The 20821-nt window shown below is 47.3% G+C and overlaps 1 pseudogene; it reads right to left on the bottom strand.

Moving 5' to 3' along the window:
- Positions 1 to 14199: 14199 nt before the first annotated feature.
- On the bottom strand, positions 14200 to 14318 carry LOC134971207 (5S ribosomal RNA; annotated as a pseudogene).
- Positions 14319 to 20821: the final 6503 nt, after the last annotated feature.

The following is a 20821-nucleotide window of genomic DNA, read 5'->3' as shown; positions in this document are numbered from 1 at the left end:
CCTTGTGCGGGAAAGCCAGGGAGCATGTGCTGAGCAAGTGTCGCCCAGCGACCTGGTCCTTGGTGCTTACAATGATCCCCAGTTTTTGTGGCTAGGCTGCTTATTTTTTGTTTAGGTTTTTTCTAATCCCTCTGGTGTTTGTTCCTCTTTATCCTGTCCTGACGTTGGCTGTGGGCAATGGGCATAGAGGGGTGATGTGTGACTCCAGGACTTAGCCTAAGGGAGACATGTACTAAGCAGTGATAAAAGTGGAGAAGTGAGTCAGTGGAGAAGTTGCCCCTGGCAACCAATAAGCTGCTCTGTATACTTTTATAGTATGCAAATTATAAATGTTTCGTCAATGCTGATTGGTTGCCATGGGCAACTTCTCCACTGGCTCACTTCTCGACTGTTATCACTGCTTAGTACATGTTCCCCTAAGTCTATAAAGGAAAAACGCCTTAGAAGCTAACAGCACTCTCTGTACTGTCTCCTGGCAGATGGGACAATGGAGAGAATTAGACACAATGCAGGAAAACTGCTGACGTACCACGCATGATCGTGCTTAATGGATTGCATTTTCTGTAAGTAAAAATGGAAAAATGCATTTATTAAAGCGCTTGTGCCCGGGTCTACTTATCCTGGCTGGTACGGGTTTTATGCCCAATTCTCCAGAGTAAACGCACTGGAATCTGCATACAGTACTTACAGAATCTATTTATATTGCCCAAAAGCTGGAAGTAATGACTCTTAAATCATGGGTGATGGAAATACCTGGATTTATGAAGGCTTTATCTGGGAAGTAGAAACGGCTTATGTAGCTGCTGAACCATAACTGCATTAATAGCTGCTTTCCTGCACTAACTGTAGCCGCCCGGATTAAAGAACGCTAACATAAACAATTGTAATATTTATAATCAAGCGGCATGTTCTAGACATCTGTTCCCGCATTCAGAATGGAAATGAGCGGAAATCCAATTGTTTTCTATAAACATAATGTAACATGTAATATAATAGCTGCATTGTGATGTTCCTGCTCTGCAGTGTGCTGTGTAGTTAGCATCTAGTACAGTACATACTTGCCTACACTCCTGGAATGGGCGGGAGGCTCCCGAAAATCGGGTGACCCTCCCAGCCCCCCGGAAGAGCAGGCAAGTCTCCCGATTCGGCAGTCGATGACGCGATTCTTGCTGAATCGCGTCATCATAGCCACGCCCCCTGCAGTGTAATGCCGGTGATCGCGGCATTACAGAGCGGGGGGCGTGGCTTAAGGGTTGCATCATCGTGACCCCGCCCTTGCTCCACCCGCCCCGCCCTTGCTCCGCCCCTGTCCCGCCTACAGGCCACCCCCTCCGCCCCTGCCCGCCCTCTGAGCCAACCTGGCTGCTCTCTCCCTCAGAGAGCAGCCAGAATGTCGGTAACTATGGTACAGTATGAGGCCTGGCCTGTAGGTCCATAGTAGCCGGAGAGCCACAGATGTCTAATCACAGAGAAGTAGTGTAATACCCAGCTAAGACTTACATTAGAGTGTGGAGGTAAGGATTTAGGAACGTTGTTCATGGTAAGTTTACAGGTGAATGAACTGTGATCTTGTACCTGTTTCTTCTAGTTCCCGTCCCCGGTGTTCCGCTTTGATTTTCCAGAGAAGTGAGCAGTATGGTTTCACTCAGAATACTAGGCTACGGACTTCAAGTTTAACGTTGGATTTATTAAAGAATGGATTTCAATGATGAACTTTGTCAAGTACTTACTTAGCCACATATCAACTCCGCTGATTATTGTTTTGTTATTGCGCAATGACAATTGATTTTTAATTCAGACTAATAAAGGGATTCTATTACTTAAGGCTCACTATCTCCATGTCTTCTGTTGTCTGAACCATTAAATGATACAGGCATGCAGGATATCACATTCACGCAATATTAGTGATGTACACCGGAAATTTTTTCGGGTTTTGTGTTTTGGTTTTGGATTCGGTTCCGCGGCCGTGTTTTGGATTCGGACACGTTTTGCCAAAACCTCCCTAAAAAATGTTTGTCGGATTCGGGTGTGTTTTGGATTCAGGTGTTTTTTTACAAAAACCCTCAAAAACAGCTTAAATCATAAAATTTGGGGGTCATTTTGATCCCATAGTATTATTGACCTCAATAACCATAATTTACACTCATTTCCAGTCTATTCTGAACACCTCACACCTCACAATATTATTTTTAGTCCTAAAATTTGCACTGAGGTCGCTAGATGGCTAAGCTAAGCGACACAAGTGGCCGACACAAACACCTGGCCCATCTAGGAGTGGCACTGCAGTGTCAGGCAAGGTGGCACTTCAAAAAAATAGTCCCCAAACAGCACATGATGCAAAGAAAAAAAGAGGCGCACCAAGGTCGCTGTGTGACTAAGCTAAGCGACACAAGTGGCCGACACAAACACCTGGCCCATCTAGGAGTGGCACTGCAGTGTCAGACAGGATGGCACTTCAAAAAAATAGTCCCCAAACAGCACATGATGCAAAGAAAAAAAGAGGCGCACCAATGTCGCTGTGTGACTAAGCTAAGCGACACAAGTGGCCGACACAAACAGCTGGCCCATCTAGGAGTGGCACTGCAGTGTCAGACAGGATGGCACTTCAAAAAAATAGTCCCCAAACAGCACATGATGCAAAGAAAAAAAGAGGCGCACCAAGGTCGCTGTGTGACTAAGCTAAGCGACACAAGTGGCCGACACAAACACCTGGCCCATCTAGGAGTGGCACTGCAGTTTTCTAGCGAGAGGATGAGTGCTTCCATCCTCATGTGAAGCTGAACCACTAGCCATGAACATAGGCCAGGGCCTCAGCCGTTCCTTGCCACTCCGTGTCGTAAATGGCATATTGGCAAGTTTACGCTTCTCATCAGATGCTTTCAATTTTGATTTTTGGGTCATTTTACTGAACTTTTGTTTTTTGGATTTTACATGCTCTCTACTATGACATTGGGCATCGGCCTTGGCAGACGACGTTGATGGCATTTCATTGTCTCGGCCATGACTAGTGGCAGCAGCTTCAGCACGAGGTGGCCGCGGATCTTGATCTTTCCCTATTTTAACCTCCACATTTTTGTTCTCCATTTTTTAATGTGTGGAATTTTATGCCAGTATCAATAGCAATGGCCTACTACTATATACTAGGTGATTCATTGCACCCTACGGGCGCTCTTCACATCGTCGCAAGGGGCTACGCCCCCTTAACCCCTGCACGCCTTTCTGGTGTTCAATATTTGTATTATATGGAGAATTACCAGCATTCCTAGTTTTGTTAGTGATTAAATATTGCACAACAAAAGGGCATGCAATGGTGAAGAGGGCGTAGCCCCTTGCGACGGCGTGAACAGTGGCTGCAGGGCACGATGTACAGAATGTAGGTGTAAGTTCAGTGTGGGAATGGATGGGCTTGAAAAGAGGGTGGGTGCAGTGAGGTGGAGGTGCCTCTCCGTGCAGCTGATCACCCCTGATTCAGGGACTCACTGGTAGCGGCTGCGGATGGTGTCCAAGGTGCTGCGTGTGGTGGAGAGGTGGGCTGTGGATGTTGGAGGGTGTCACAGTAGCGTCCGTCACATTACACCGCACAGTAGCGTCCGTCACATTACACCGCACAGTAGCGTCCGTCACGTTACACCGCACAGTAGCGTCTGTCACGTTACACCGCACAGTAGCGTCCGTCACGTTACACCGCACAGTAGCGTCCGTCACGTTACACCGCACAGTAGCGTCCGTCACATTACACCGCACAGTAGCGTCCGTCACATTACTCCACACAGTAGCGTCCGTCAGTCAAATTACACCGCACAGTAGCGTCCGTCACATTACACCGCACAGTAGCGTCCGTCACATTACACCGCACAGTAGCGTCCATCACATTACACCGCACAGTAGCGTCCATCACATTACAGCGCACAGTAGCATCCGTCACATTACACCGCACAGTAGCGTCCGTCACGTTACACCGCACAGTAGCGTACGTCACGTTACACCGCACAGTAGCGTCCGTCACGTTACACAGCACAGTAGCGTCCGTCACGTTACACCGCACAGTAGCGTCCATCACGTTACACCGCACAGTAGCGTCCGTCACGTTACACCGCACAGTAGCGTCCGTTACGTTACACCGCACAGTAGCGTCCGTTACATTACACAGCACAGTAGCGTCCGTTACATTACACAGCACAGTAGCGTCGGTTACATTACACAGCACAGTAGCGTCCGTCACATTACACCGCACAGTAGCGTCCGTCACGTTACACCGCACAGTAGCGTCCGTCACGTTACACCGCACAGTAGCGTCCGTCACGTTACACCGCACAGTAGCGTCCGTCACGTTACACGGCACAGTAGCGTCCGTCACGTTACACCGCACAGTAGCGTCCGTCACATTACTCCGCACAGTAGCGTCTGTCAGTCACATTACACCGCACAGTAGCGTCCATCACATTACTCCGCACAGTAGCGTCCGTCACATTACACCGCACAGTAACGTCCGTCACATTACACCGCACAGTAGCGTCCGTCACGTTACACCGCACAGTAGCGTCCGTCACGTTACACCGCACAGTAGCGTCCGTCACGTTACACCGCATAGTAGCATCCGTCGCGTTACACCGCACAGTAGCGTCCGTCACATTACACCGCACAGTAGCGTCCGTCACATTACACAGCACAGTAGCGTCCGTCACATTACACCGCACAGTAGCGTCCGTCACATTACACCGCACAGTAGCGTCCGTCACGTTACACCGCACAGTAGCGTCCGTCACGTTACACCGCACAGTAGCATCCGTCACGTTACACCGCACAGTAGCGTCTGTCACGTTACAAAGCACAGTAGCGTCCGTCACGTTACACAGCACAGTAGCGTCCCTTACATTACACAGGAGGGGAGAGAGAAAAAGAGAAGGGGGTGGGGGAGAGAGAGAGAGAGAGGAGGGTGAGAGAGTGAAGGGGGGGAGTGAGAGAGGGGGTAGAGAGAGAGAGAGAGAGGGGGGTGAGAGAGTGAAGGGGGGGGGGTGAGAGAGAGGGGAGAGAGATCTTCTCTGGCATGGTCCCAGCTCCCTGTCCCTCCTGCAGCTCTTTGAATTTGTGTCCCACAGTAGGTCATCTCATGTTCCCTTCCCCCAGACCACTCTAACCTGTGTCTAGTCAGTGTGAGCCACGGGAGTGGAGGGCCGGGCAGAGGGGGACTGTCATCATGGAGCTGCTGGGAGCCGCGGCGTGTGGCCAGACATACAGGCAGGCAGGAGAGGAGGGCTGGGCAGAGGAGGCACATCACGGTTGAGCCGCCGGGATCTGGCGGGCGGGCGCCGGCGCGCTGTACAGTGAGTGAAGGTGACTCACTCACTGAGCAGCGGTTCCCTCCACTGACCGGCGCTCTACGCGGCTTGCAAAGCCCGCGTACGCGTCGTGCCGGCCAGAGCACACGGGGAAGGCAGCTTCACCGCTGCAGTGCTAATACAGCGCAGGCAGCGCTGAAGCTTCGGCACAGGTTGTGGGTCCAGGTGAATGGCGCCTCTCTCATGATTTGGGGGGAGCGAGTTGCCCCCTTGCCGCCCCCCATTCCGACGCCCCTGCCCCCCACCTCAGTACCCGCCGTGTGCAGGAGCCAGGAGGAGCGTGCCGGGACGGGGAATCGCAGGCAGGACGTGTAATAATTATTACCTGCCCTGCATCCAGCGCAGCTATCTCCTGATTCTGCCCTGCATCCTCTCCTCGATCTGTGACTCCGCCCAGATATGTGACTCCGCCCAGCATTACAGGCAGGCACAGAGTCACAGATGTAGGCACATATATAGGAGACACTGCGCACAACTGAAATGCACCACAGGTATGGATGGATAGTATACTTGACGACACAGAGGTAGGTAGAGCAGTGGCCTACTGTACCATACTGCTATATATACTGGTGGTCACTGTCAGCAAACTGCAAAACTAAAATGCACCACAGGTATAGAATCTAGATGGATAGTATACTTGACGACACAGAGGTAGGTAGAGCAGTGGCCTTCCGTACCGTACTGCTATATATACTGGTGGTCACTGGTCAGCAAAACTCTGCACTGTACTCCTCCTATATAATACTGCTGCTCCCCAGTCCCCACAATAAAGCAGTGTGAGCACAGATATATGCAGCACACTGAGCACAGATATGGAGTGTTTTTCAGGCAGACAACGTAGACTGGTGGTCACTGTCAGAAAAACTCTGCACTGTACTCCTCCTATATAATATACTGGTGGTCCCCAGTCCCCACAATAAAGCAGTGTGAGCACAGATATATGCAGCACACTGAGCACAGATATGGAGTGTTTTTCAGGCAGACAACGTATACTGGTGGTCACTGTCAGCAAAACTCTGCACTGTACTCCTATATAATATACTGGTGGTCCCCAGTCCCCACAATGAAGCAGTGTGAGCACAGATATATGCAGCACACTGAGCACAGATATGGAGTGTTTTTCAGGCAGACAACAACGTATACTGGTGGTCACTGTCAGCAAAACTCTGCACTGTACTCCTCCTATATAATACAGCTGCTCCCCAGTCCCCACAATTAAGCAGTGTGAGCACAGATATATGCAGCACACTGAGCACAGATATGGAGTGTTTTTCAGGCAGACAACGTATACTGGTGGTCACTGTCAGCAAAACTCTGCACTGTACTCCTCCTATATAATACAGCTGCTCCCCAGTCCCCACAATTAAGCAGTGTGAGCACAGATATATGCAGCACACTGAGCACAGATATGGAGTGTTTTTCAGGCAGACAACGTATACTGGTGGTCACTGTCAGCAAAACTCTGCACTGTACTCCTCCTATATAATACAGCTGCTCCCCAGTCCCCACAATTAAGCAGTGTGAGCACAGATATATGCAGCACACTGAGCACAGATATGGAGTGTTTTTCAGGCAGACAACGTATACTGGTGGTCACTGTCAGCAAAACTCTGCACTGTACTCCTCCTATATAATATACTGGTGGTCCCCAGTCCCCACAATAAAGCAGTGTGAGCACAGATATATGCAGCACACTGAGCACAGATATGGAGTGTTTTTCAGGCAGACAACGTATACTGGTGGTCACTGTCAGCAAAACTCTGCACTGTACTCCTCCTATATAATACAGCTGCTCCCCAGTCCCCACAATAAAGCAGTGTGAGCACAGATATATGCAGCACACTGAGCACAGATATGGAGTGTTTTTCAGGCAGACAACGTATACTGGTGGTCACTGTCAGCAAAACTCTGCACTGTACTCCTCCTATATAATATACTGGTGGTCCCCAGTCCCCACAATGAAGCAGTGTGAGCACAGATATATGCAGCACACTGAGCACAGATATGGAGTGTTTTTCAGGCAGACAACGTATACTGGTGGTCACTGTCAGCAAAACTCTGCACTGTACTCCTCCTATATAATACAGCTGCTCCCCAGTCCCCACAATTAAGCAATAAGCACAAATATTTGCATCAACATTAATAAACGGAGAGGACGCCAGCCACGTCCTCTCCCTAACATTTCCAATGCACGAGTGAAAATGGCGGCGACACGCGGCTGCTTATATAGAATCCGAATCTCACGAGAATCCGACAGCGGGATGATGACTTTCGGGCGCGCTCGGGTTAACCGAGCCATACGGGAGAATCCGAGTATGCCTCGGACCCGTGTAAAATGGGTGAAGTTCGGGGGGGTTCGGTTTCCGAGGAACCGAACCCGCTCATCACTACGCAATAGACAATAGAAACATCAACATAATACATTCAAATTTAAGCCCTAAGAGGGTTTCAACCCAACTTCCAAGTATATACCGGAAATACATGTATTTCATGAACCAACGTCACTTTCCCCAAGTATTTCAACTCGCTCAATTCGTTGGAGTACTCGGACGTTGGTGCACTTACAGTTTATTCCTTAGTTTAGGAAGATGGGATCTGTTCTGCAGAATATATTAACTCCCTGCTATTTGTAAGTATCCTTCCAGCTAGGTGCCCTGTAAACGTATTAATGTAGAATGTAGAGGATTTCTTGATAGTGATTATTTTGGTTAACCCTTGTACACTTTCATAAACAGTAAAGGAATTGGGTTAAGGATGCCGCACAGGACTAAGTGATGTTAAATAAATTGATATTTTAATGAAGTTTCCAAGAAAACCGACCAACCAGAAATAATTCTGGAATTTATCACCATCTACCATTTAGAAAAAACTTCTATAGGTAGATGAAAATGGTGATTGTCGATGGTGCTCCCATAGGTCCAAATGCATAGGTAATGGGAAAAAGAAAAACAAAGAAAAGTGACCTTTGTTGGGAGCACTCACTCTTGGAAACCGTTATGATTTTAAATGTATATAAACAATAATGTAAAGATGAAATAATAAGAATTTACTTACCGATAATTCTATTTCTCATAGTCCGTAGTGGATGCTGGGGACTCCGTAAGGACCATGGGGAATAGCAGCTCCGCAGGAGACTGGGCACATCTAAAGAAAGCTTTAGGACTATCTGGTGTGCACTGGCTCCTCCCCCTATGACCCTCCTCCAAGCCTCAGTTAGGATACTGTGCCCGGACGAGCGTACACAATAAGGAAGGATTTTGAATCCCGGGTAAGACTCATACCAGCCACACCAATCACACCGTATAACCTGTGATCTGAACCCAGTTAACAGCATGATAACAGAGGAGCCTCTGAAAGATGGCTCACAACAATAATAACCCGATTTTTGTAACAATAACTATGTACAAGTATTGCAGACAATCCGCACTTGGGATGGGCGCCCAGCATCCACTACGGACTATGAGAAATAGAATTATCGGTAAGTAAATTCTTATTTTCTCTAACGTCCTAAGTGGATGCTGGGGACTCCGTAAGGACCATGGGGATTATACCAAAGCTCCCAAACGGGCGGGAGAGTGCGGATGACTCTGCAGCACCAAATGAGAGAACTCCAGGTCCTCCTCAGCCAGGATATCAATTTTGTAGAATTTTACAAACGTATTTGCTCCTGACCAAGTAGCTGCTCGGCAAAGTTGTAAAGCCGAGACCCCTCGGGCAGCCGCCCAAGATGAGCCCACCTTCCTTGTGGAGTGGGCATTTACAGATTTTTGGCTGTGGCAGGCCTGCCACAGAATGTGCAAGCTGAATTGTACTACAAATCCAACGAGCAATAGTCTGCTTAGAAGCAGGAGCACCCAGCTTGTTGGGTGCATACAGGATAAACAGCGAGTCAGATTTCCTGACTCCAGCCCTCCTGGAAACATATATTTTCAGGGCCCTGACAACGTCTAGCAACTTGGAGTCCTCCAAGTCCCTAGTAGCCGCAGGCACCACAAATAGGTTGGTTCAGGTGAAACGCTGACACCACCTTAGGGAGAAACTGAGGACGAGTCCTCAATTCCGCCCTGTCCGAATGGAACATCAGATAAGGGCTATTTCAGGATAAAGCCGCCAATTCTGACACGCGCCTGGCCCAGGCCAGGGCCAACAGCATGACCACTTTCCATGTGAGATATTTTAACTCCACAGATTTAAGTGGTTCAAACCAATGTGACTTTTGGAACCCAAAACTACATTGAGATCCCAAAGTGCCACTGGAGGCACAAAAGGAGGCTGTATATGCAGTACCCCTTTTACAAACGTCTGAACTTCAGGGACTGAAGCTAGTTCTTTTTGGAAGAAAATTGACAGGGCCGAAATTTGAACCTTAATGGACCCCAATTTCAGGCCCATAGACACTCCTGTTTGCAGGAAATGTAGGAATCGACCCAGTTGAATTTCCACCGTCGGGCCTTACTGGCCTCGCACCACGCAACATATTTTCGCCAATTGCGGTGATAATGTTTTTGCGGTTACATCCTTCCTGGCTTTGATCAGGATAGGGATGACTTCATCCGGAATGCCTTTTTTCCTTCAGGATCCGGCGTTCAACCGCCATGCCGTCAAACGCAGCCGCGGTAAGTCTTGGAACAGACAGGGTCCTTGCTGGAGCAGGTCCCTTCTTAGAGGTAGAGGCCACGGATCCTCCGTGAGCATCTCTTGAAGTTCCGGTTACCAAGTCCTTCTTGGCCAATCCGGAGCCACGAATATAGTGCTTACTCCTCTCCATCTTATCAATCTCAGTACCTTGGGTATGAGAGGCAGAGGAGGGAACACATACCCTGACTGGTACACCCACGGTGTTACCAGAGCGTCTACAGCTATTGCCTGAGGGTCCCTGGACCTGGCGCAATACCTGTCGAGTTTTTCCCAACGGTTTATAATCATGTGGAAGACTTCTGGGTGAAGTCCCCACTCTCCCGGGTGGAGGTCGTGCTGAGGAAGTCTGCTTCCCAGTTGTCCACTCCCGGAATGAATACTGCTGACAGTGCTATCACATGATTTTCCGCCCAGCGAAGAATCCTTGCAGCTTCTGCCATTGCCCTCCTGCTTCTTGTGCCACCCTGTCTGTTTACGTGGGTGACTGCCGTGATGTTGTCCGACTGGATCAACACCGGCTGACCTTGAAGCAGAGGTCTTGCTAAGCTTAGAGCATTGTAAATGTCCCTTAGCTTCAGGATATTTATGTGAAGTGATGTCTCCAGGCTTGACCATAAGTCCTGGATATTCCTTCCCTGTGTGACTGCTCCCCAGCCTCGCAGGCTGGCATCCGTGGTTACCAGGACCCAGTCCTGAATGCCGAATCTGCGGCCCTCTAGAAGATGAGCACTCTGCAACCACCACAGGAGGGACCCCTTGTCCTTGGTGACAGGGTTATCCGCTGATGCATCTGAAGATGCGACCCGGACCATTTGTCCAGCAGGTCCCACTGGAAAGTTCTTGCGTGGAATCTGCCGAATGGGATTGCTTCGTAGGAAGCCACCATTTTACCCAGAACCCTTGTGCATTGATGCACTGAGACTTGGCTCGGTTTTAGGAGGTTCCTGACTAGCTCGGATAACTCCCTGGCTTTCTCCTCCGGGAGAAACACCTTTTTCTGGACTGTGTCCAGGATCATCCCTAGGAACAGAAGACAAGTCGTCGGAACCAGCTGCGATTTTGGAATATTGAGAATCCAACCGTGCTGCAGCAACACTACCTGAGATAGTGCTACACCGACCTCCAACTGTTCCCTGGATCTTACCCTTATCAGGGAATTGTCCAAGTAAGGGATAACTAAAATTCCCTTCCTTTGAAGGAATATCATCATTTCGGCCATTACTTTGGTAAAGACCCGGGGTGCCGTGGACCCTCCATACGGCAGCGTCTGAACTGATAGTGACAGTTCTGTACCATAAACCTGAGGTACCCTTGGTGAGAAGGGTAAATTTTGACATGAAGGTAAGCATCCTTGATGTCCCGAGACATCATGTAGTCCCCTTCTTCCAGGTTCGCAATCACTGCTCTGAGTGACTCAATCTTGAATTTGAACCTCTGTATGTAAGTGTTCAAAGATTTTAGATTTATAATCGGTCTCACCGAGCCGTCCGGCTTCGGTACCACAACAGTGTGGAATAATACCCCGTTCCCTGTTGCAGGAGGGGTATCTTGATTATCACCTGCTGGGAATACAGCTTGTGAATGGCTTCCAAAACTGTCTCCCTGTCAGAAGGAAACATCGGTAAAGCCGACTTTAGGAAACGGCGAGGGGGAGACGTCTCGAATTCTAATTTGTACCCCTGAGATATCACCTGAAGGATCCAGGGGTCTACTTGCGAGTGAGCCCACTGCGCGCTGAAATTCATTGAGACGGGCCCCCCACCGTGCCTGATTCTGCTTGTAAAGCCCCAGCGTATACTGAGGGCTTGGCAGAGGCGGGAGAGGGTTTCTGTTCCTGGGAACTGGCTGATTTCTGCAGCCTTTTTCCTCTCCCTCTGTCACGGGGCAGAAATGAGGAACCTTTTGCCCGCTTATCCACGAAAAGACTGCGCCTGATAATACGGCGTCTTCTCATGTTGAGAGGCGACCTGGGGTACAAACGTGGATTTCCCAGCTGTTGCCGTGGCCACCAGGTCTGAAAGACCGACCCCAAATAACTCCTCCCCTTAATAAGGCAATACTTCCAAATGCCGTTTGGAATACGCATCACCTGACCACTGACGTGTCCATAACCCTCTACTGGTAGAAATGGACAACGCACTTAGACTTGATGCCAGTCGGCAAATATTCCGCTGTGCATCACGCATATATAGAAATGCATAATTCAAATGTTCTATAGGCAAAAATATACTGTCCCTATCTAGGGTATCAATATTTTCAGTCAGGGAATCCGACCACGCCAACCCAGCACTGCACATCCAGGCTGAGGCGATTGCTGGTCGCAGTATAACACCAGTATGTGTGTAAATACATTTTAGGATACCCTCCTGCTTTCTATCAGCAGGATCCTTAAGGGCGGCCATCTCAGGAGAGGATAGAGCCCTTACAAGCGTGTGAGCGCTTTATCCACCCTAGGGGGTGTTTCCCAACGCACCCTAACCTCTGGCGGGAAAGGATATAATGCCAATAACATTTTAGAAATTATCAGTTGTTATCGGGGGAAACCCACGCATCATCACACACCTCATTTAATTTCTCAGATTCAGGAAAACTACAGGTAGTTTTTCCTCACCGAACATCATACCCCTTTTTGGTGGTACTCGTATTATCAGAAATGTGTAAAACATTTTTCATTGCCTCAATCATGTAACGTGTGGCCCTACTGGAAGTCACATTTGTCTCTTCACCGTCGACACTGGAGTCAGTATCCGTGTCGGCGTCTATATCTGCCATCTGAGGTAACGGGCGCTTTAGAGCCCCTGACGGCCTATGAGACGTCTGGACAGGCACAAGCTGAGTAGCCGGCTGTCTCATGTCAACCACTGTCTTTTATACAGAGCTGACACTGTCACGTAATTTCTTCCAACAGTTCATCCACTCAGGTGTCGACCCCCTAGGGGGTGACATCACTATTACAGGCAATCTGCTCCGTCTCCACATCATTTTTCTCCTCATACATGTCGACACAAAAGTACCGACATACAGCACACACACAGGGAATGCTCTGATAGAGGACAGGACCCCACTAGCTCTTTGGGGAGACAGAGGGAGAGTTTGCCAGCACACACCAGAGCGCTATATATATACAGGGATAACCTTATATAAGTGTTTTTCCCCTTATAGCTGCTGTATAGTTAATACTGCGCCTAATTTGTGCCCCCCTCTCTTTTTTAACCCTTTCTGTAGTGTAGTGACTGCAGGGGAGAGCCAGGGAGCTTCCCTCCAACGGAGCTGTGAGGGAAAATGGCGCCAGTGTGCTGAGGAGATAAGGCCGCCGATAAGGGGGCGGAGCCTATCTCCCGTTTTTTTATGTATTTTGGCAGGGGTTAAATGCATCCATATAGCCCAGGAGCTATATGTGATGCATTTTTTTGCCATCCAAGGTGTTTATTATTGCGTCTCAGGGCGCCCCCCCCAGCGCCCTGCACCCTCAGTGACCGGAGTGTGAAGTGTGCTGAGAGCAATGGCGCACAGCTGCAGTGCTGTGCGCTACCTTGTTGAAGACAGGACGTCTTCTGCCGCCGATTTTCCGGACCTCTTCTGCCTTCTGGCTCTGTAAGGGGGCCGGCGGCGCGGCTCTGGGACCCATCCAAGCTGGGCCTGTGATCGTCCCTCTGGAGCTAATGTCCAGTAGCCTAAGAAGCCCAATCCACTCTGCACGCAGGTGAGTTCGCTTCTTCTCCCCTTAGTCCCTCGATGCAGTGAGCCTGTTGCCAGCAGGTCTTACTGAAAATAAAAAACCTAAACTAAAACTTTCACTAAGAAGCTCAGGAGAGCCCCTAGTGTGCACCCTTCTCGTTCGGGCACAGAGATCTAACTGAGGCTTGGAGGAGGGTCATAGGGGGAGGAGCCAGTGCACACCAGATAGTCCTAAAGCTTTCTTTAGATGTGCCCAGTCTCCTGCGGAGCCGCTATTCCCCATGGTCCTTACGGAGTCCCCAGCATCCACTTAGGACGTTAGAGAAAATTAAAACGTAACCTTTAATGATATTTAAATAAGATATGGGTACACCAAAAAAGATTTTTTTTTGTGTCTAAAATGTGGCTATAAAATATAAACCACCAATTTAAGCTAAGACTGTGAATACATTGATGAATAAATAAGGCATTAATTGCAGGCCCACCAGGCATTAATCCGTTATACTACGAAGTTAGTGCAATAACCGATGTAGCGCCGTCAAGAAACCTACAACACCTGGTATTCCTTAGTGGTCATCCACCTAAGTACTGACCAGGCCCAACACCGTATTGCTTCCAAGATCAGACGAGATTGGGCATGCGCGGTGTGGTATGGTAGTAGATTATAATTGATAAGGCAGAAAACTACAGCTGGTACGCAGCTAATAGGTAGACATTAAACCTGGTTGCTGTAATGGAAAAATTATCTCTTAATAGAGATACATATGTTTGACCGTCATTGCACCAAATTGTAACCCAAACTTATAGGTATACGGAGGTTTAAATCATGTGGTCAATAAAGTTTGCCAGCTAAACTGCCTGTATGTTTCTTTGTGTGCTGTGCAGCACCATTGAGAATGGGTTTTTTTATGGGTAAGGCAGATATAAAAACCCTTGTTGTACTGAGGACATGCCAAAATATCTTTATGGGATCCAAGAGAAAACTCTCTGTTGCTTACTGGATCTCCCTGTTAGATATTGGATGAAAAAATGGTTATTGTGGTTATCATGTTGGTTAACATCAAAACATGAATCTGTTTGAAGTTATATTATGTAGTTAGAGAAAGAGAAAACTGAGACTGAAATGATCTAAACCTTTCCACTTTTCTCCCTCCACGCCACCATAATCAGTATAGGGCAGGGAATGGAAATGGACCAAAATACAGATTTTTCAGCTTGAAGAAAAAGGAAAAGGAAAAAGACAGACTTAGAGAGTGGATAAGGTAGATAAGAATTATATCTTGGGAGACAAAATCTCTATTATCCACAAATAGGCTGACTAACACAATAGTGCCTGAAATAGCAAGTACTGTCTTTATAACAACATTGTTGAACCAATATATGCTTGCAATGAAAAAAAGATTTTGCATGTTTCCACAGTGTATCAACAGTATATCTGTCTAGTTTGTTTCATAAATCCATGCCAGGTATCATTTACGCTGTAATAGCCAGGGCATGAATAATAGCTCATTGCCTGTTAAAACCTGCATGAAAAACGGTGCTAGGATGTCAGGAATAAATCAAGGGCAATACCTGTGCTATAATTGCCAGAGCCCTAATAAATTGCTAATTGCTCCTGGTTATATCATGTCAAACACATGAAGGCACAAAATGTCTAATATCACAATAGGTATTTAAAGCACCTAAAAAACAATAATTCCCATATATGATAAATAATGCCTAAAGTGAATGGCATAACTTTGACAAAAAGACCGGTACACTTAATGTTGAAATTACATATATGCGTAGCTGGAGAATGGGAGACAAATATAGAGCAAAATTGGAGAAGATACTTATTGATCAATTGTGTGTTTCTCCCTGCTCGCTGTAAGACGCTGACCGCCGGACTTCATGCGCTAAGTGTCTATGCGGCTCGCCTGGTCTCCTCTCCTGCCGGTCTCTGGTCACGTGAGCGTGCTCACCGTGACCGCGTCCACCTCCCCGACGTACGTTTCACAGCAGCTTGTTCACGGGTAGAGTGAACAAGCTGCTGTGAAACGTACGTCGGGGAGGTGGACGTGTTCACGGTGAGCGTGCCTGTTGAAACCTGCATGAAAAACGGTGCTAGGATGTCAGGAATAAATCAAGGGCAATACCTGTGCTATAATTGCCAGAGCCCTAATAAATTGCTAATTGCTCCTGATTATATCATGAGCATGCGCTAAGCATCTATGCGGCTCACCTGGTCTCCTCTCCTGCCGGTCTCTGGCCACGTGAGCGCGCTCACCGTGACCGCATCCACCTCCCCAACATACGGGTAGCGTGAACAAGCTGCTGTGAAACGTACGTTTATTTATTATGGCTCTGACAATTATTGCACAGGTATTGCCCTTGATTTATTCCTGATATCCTAGCACTGTTTTTCATGCAGGTTTTAACAGGCAATGAGCTATTATGCATGCCCTGGCTATTATAGCGTAAATGATACCTGGCATGGATTTATGAAACAAACTAGACAGATATACTGTTGATACACTGTGGAAACATGCAAAATCTTTTTTTCATTGCAAGCATATATTGGTTCAACAATGTTGTTATAAAGACAGTACTTGCTATTTCAGTCACTATTGTGTTAGTCAGCTTATTTGTGGATAATAGAGATTTTGTCTCCCAATATATAATTCTTATCTACCTTATCCACTCTCTAAGTCTGTCTTTTTCCTTTTCCTTCAAGCTGGAAAATCTGTATTTTGGTCCATTTCCATTCCCTGCCCTATACTGATTATGGTGGCGTGGAGGGAGAAAAGTGGAAAGGTTTAGATCATTTCAGTCTCAGCTTTCTCTTTCTCTAACTACATAATATCACTTCAAACAGATTCATGCTTTGATGTTAACCAACATGATAACCACAATAACCATTTTTTCATCCAATATCTAACAGGGAGATCCAGTAAGCAACAGAGAGTTTTCTCTTGGATCCCATAAAGATGTTGGCATCTCCTCAGTACAACAAGGATTTTTATATCTGCCTTACCCATAAAAAACCCATTCTCAATGGTGCTGCACAGCACACAAAGAAACATACAGGCAGTTTAGCTGGCAAACTTTATTGACCACATGATTTAAACCTCCGTATACCTATAAGTTTGGGTTACAATTTGGTGTAATGACGGTCAAACATATGTATCTCTATTAAGAGATCATTTTTCCATTACAGCAACCAGGTTTAATGTCTACCTATTAGCTGCATACCAGCTGTAGTTTCTGCCTTATCAATTATAATCTACTACCATACCACACCACACTTTCATAAACGTCAGACAATAGTCTATGGAATTTATTAGCAGGTTAATAAAACTAAAGGCAAGTTGCTGTAGTTTCCTAACTTCCCCTGAATGCTGGCTTTTCTGCAAGAGTGAGTAAGCCTAAAGTAGCGTGAAATGTGATTACTTAGACGGTTTATTCACTTCCAATTCTGACCTGCTGCAGATACTTTATTGCTAGCCTCAGTCAAAGATGCTGTCTTTATTCCAGAATTGCCTGCTTGCCTTGAGGCAGACTAATTACTCTGTAATATCTCCTATATATTAGCCCTTTGACTGTGTGCCTGGTCCCAGAGCCGGCCCTACCCAATATGATGCTCTAGGCAAGATTTTGGCTGGTGCCCCCTAGCACCAACGTTAGTTCCGCCTCTGACCCTGCACCCCTTTCCCAGCACCATCACCCCTCACCCACAGCAGTCCTTATTTTGGTTTTCCTACCCCCTGTAATTTAAATAAGAACAGTGTGCACATTCGGCGCACAACCCAAAAAGGTATGTGTTCTTGCTGGGAAGGGGCATGGCCACACAATAGTAGCCCCAATTCAAATTATGCCACACAGTACTGCAACTTTGTTCACAATTTATCATGCGATAGTGTCCCTTATTCACATTATATCACACAGTAGTACCACTTTACCTTATATACGTTACTCCTCACAGTAGTGCCCCTCATTCACATAACATCATACTGAATTGCTCCTTATTCACATTACACCACACCATATTGCTCTTTATTCTCATTACACCATGCCATATTGCTCCTTATTCCCATTACACCACGCCATATTGCTCTTTATTCACATTAGACCACACAGTAGTTCCCTTTCTATATGTTACGTCGGAGCCGGCCCTAGGTATAGGCAAACTAGGCAATTGCCTAGGGCATCTGATATGCCATGGGGCACAAGCAGCTTCTGCTGATTAAAATGATATGCGGCATGCCTATATTCTGTGTGTAGCATTTCATATGCAGATACAGCCACAGTCTCACACAGTATATAGGCATGCTGCATATCATTTTAATCAGGAGAAGCTGCTTGTGCATCCTAGCCATATAGCAATGTAAATAAGATGCATTTTCATCAAAAACAGGCACCCGGCGTTAGCAGAGCTAGCAGTTGACTCGCGTCAGGTATCTCCTGCTGCATGGTGTATGGAGGCAAGATTTTTGAGGACACATTTGTATCCAAGCAGAGGCAGAGGTCACAGTGTTAGCGGCTGTGTGTGTGTGCGGGTGGGTTGGTTGTGCAATAGTGTTCAGCATATGTGTAAGGGTCATTATGCGTTTCATGTGTATAAATGCATTAATAATGGTGTAAAGGGCACTATGTGTGTCCTTATGTGTATAAGGGCATTAATAATGTGTGACATATGTGTAAGGGGCACTATGTGTCATTATGTTTATAAGGGCACTAATAATGTGTGGCATATGTGTAAGGGACATTGTGTGTCATTGTGTGTATAAGGGCATTAATAACGTGCGGCATATGTGTAAGTGACATTATGTGTATAAGAGCATTAATAAGGGTTGGCATAATGTGTAAGGTGCATTGTTTATAAGGACAATAATAATGTGCGTCATATGTGTAAGGGGCATTACTTTGTGGTATTATGTGTATAAATGCATTACTAATGTATGGCATTATGTGTATAAGGTGCTCTACTGTGTGACGTAACGCTGAGCCGGCCCCAGCCAATTTGATGCCCTAGGCAAGATTTTAGCTGGTGCCCCCTAGCACCGCTGTTATTTCCGTGCCTGACCCATCAACACTCAGGCAGTGGGGCCTACCAGAGGTTTACCCTGTTCCCCTGTGGGCCAGTCCAACCCTGTATAATGCCACATAGTCATGCACCTTACACACATATGTCCCACATTAGTAATGCCCATGGGCCCTCACTCCGAGTTGTTCGCTCGCTAGCTGCTTTTAGCAGCATTGCACACGCTAAGCTGCCGCCCTCCGGGAGTGTATCTTAGCTTAGCAGAATTGCGAACGAAAGATTAGCAGAATTGCAAATAGAAATTTCTTAGCAGTTTCTGAGTAGCTCCAGACTTACTCCTACATTGCGATCAGTTCAGTCAGTTTCGTTCCTGGTTTGACGTCACAAACACACCCAGCGTTCGCCCAGACACTCCTCCGTTTCTCCAGCCACTCCCGCGTTTTTCCCAGAAACTGTAGCGTTTTTTCGCACACTCCCAGAAAATGGTCAGTTTCCGCCCAGAAACACCCACTTCCTGTCAATCACACTACGATCACCAGAACGATGAAAAAGCTTAGTTATGCCGTGAGTAAAATACCTAACTTTTGTGTAAAATAACTAAGCGCATGCGCTCTGCGAACCTTGCGCATGCGCAGTAAGTGACTAATCGCAGTATAGCGAAAATCGTCAACGACCGAACAACTCGGAATGACCCCCATAATACGCATAATTCAACACAATAATGCACCTCACACATATGCCCCACATTAGTAACGCCCATTGGCCCTCATTCCGAGTTGTTCGCTCGCTAGGCCGCCGCCCTCTGGGAGTGTATCTTAGCATAGCAGAATTGCAAATGAAAGATTAGCAGAATTGCTACTAAATAAATTCTTTGCAGTTTCTGAGTAGCTCCAGACCTACTCACAGATTGCGATCAGCTCAGTCCGTTTAGTTCCTGGTTTGACATCACAAACACGCCCTGCGTTCGGCCAGCCACTCCTCCGTTTCTCCAGACACTCCCGCGTTTTTCCCTAGACACGCCTGGGTTTTTTTGCAAACGCTGGGAAAACGCTGAGTTGCTGCCCAGAAACGCCCCTTTCCTGTCAATCATTTACCGAACACCAGTGCGACTGAAAAGCACTGCAGAAGCCACAGCTAAACAGCTAAGTTTTGTGTTAAATAACTAAGCGCATGCGCCCTGCGTGCCTTGCACATGCGCAATTTGCAACTAATCGCTGCATAGCGAAAATCGGCAACAAGCGAACAACTCGGAATGACCCCCATAATACTCATAATTCTACACAATAATGCACCTTACACATATGTCCCACATTAGTAATGCCCATAAGGCCTAATTCAGACCTGATCGCTGTGCTGCTAATTTTGCTGTCCTGTGATCAGATAGTCGCCGCCAGGAGCCTTCTTTGCAGCAGCAATAAAGTCTGAGCACAGACTCTATTGCACATGCGCAAACCTCCGTAAACACGGCGCAGCGGGCGTTTCCTTGAAGATTTTCCTAATGCGCATGTGCGAGACTCCAGAAAAATGGCCGCCGTGCCATCTTTACAGAGTTTTTAGCAGGCGCAATAGAGTTTGTTACCCCTAGTGTTCAGACTCTATTGCGCTGCTGAGAAGGGATGTCTCCAACGGGGCACTCCAGAGAGTTAAGTATTAAACAAATGGGTACAGTGTGTGAGGGGTGGGCCCCCTGGTCCCAGGGTCACATGTGCCCCACACACACTGCACTCATTATAGATATGCCAATGGTCGCCACCCAAGGGGAGTGTAAATTCACCCATGCAAGTGTTCGATCGCATGTGTTCGCCATGCTAAAAATGTCCCTCAGTCAGTGGGCAGCTGCAAATCCGTTTGCATCACACTCACCATCAAATGTTTTTCCCAGGACTTACTCCTACAGTGTGAAGAGAACAGGCTGATCGGGTCCGGAGTTGACCTCACATACCCTCCCTGAAAATGCTTGGGGACACCTGCGTTTTCCATGACACTCCCAGAAAACGGTCAGGTACCACCCACAAACAGCATCTTCCTGTCAATCAGCTTGCAAATGGCTGTGCGATTGAAATTTTCGCACTAGCCTGTCGCTGCTTGGCGATGCCTGTTGTTGTTTGGCAATGCGCATGCACATTACAGTGCATACGCAGTCAAT

This window comes from Pseudophryne corroboree, chromosome 11, assembly GCF_028390025.1.
Source record: "Pseudophryne corroboree isolate aPseCor3 chromosome 11, aPseCor3.hap2, whole genome shotgun sequence".
Lineage (NCBI taxonomy): Eukaryota > Metazoa > Chordata > Amphibia > Anura > Myobatrachidae > Pseudophryne > Pseudophryne corroboree.
The sequence above is the reverse complement of the archived record's forward strand: the minus strand, read 5'-3'. Positions and strand labels throughout refer to the sequence as shown.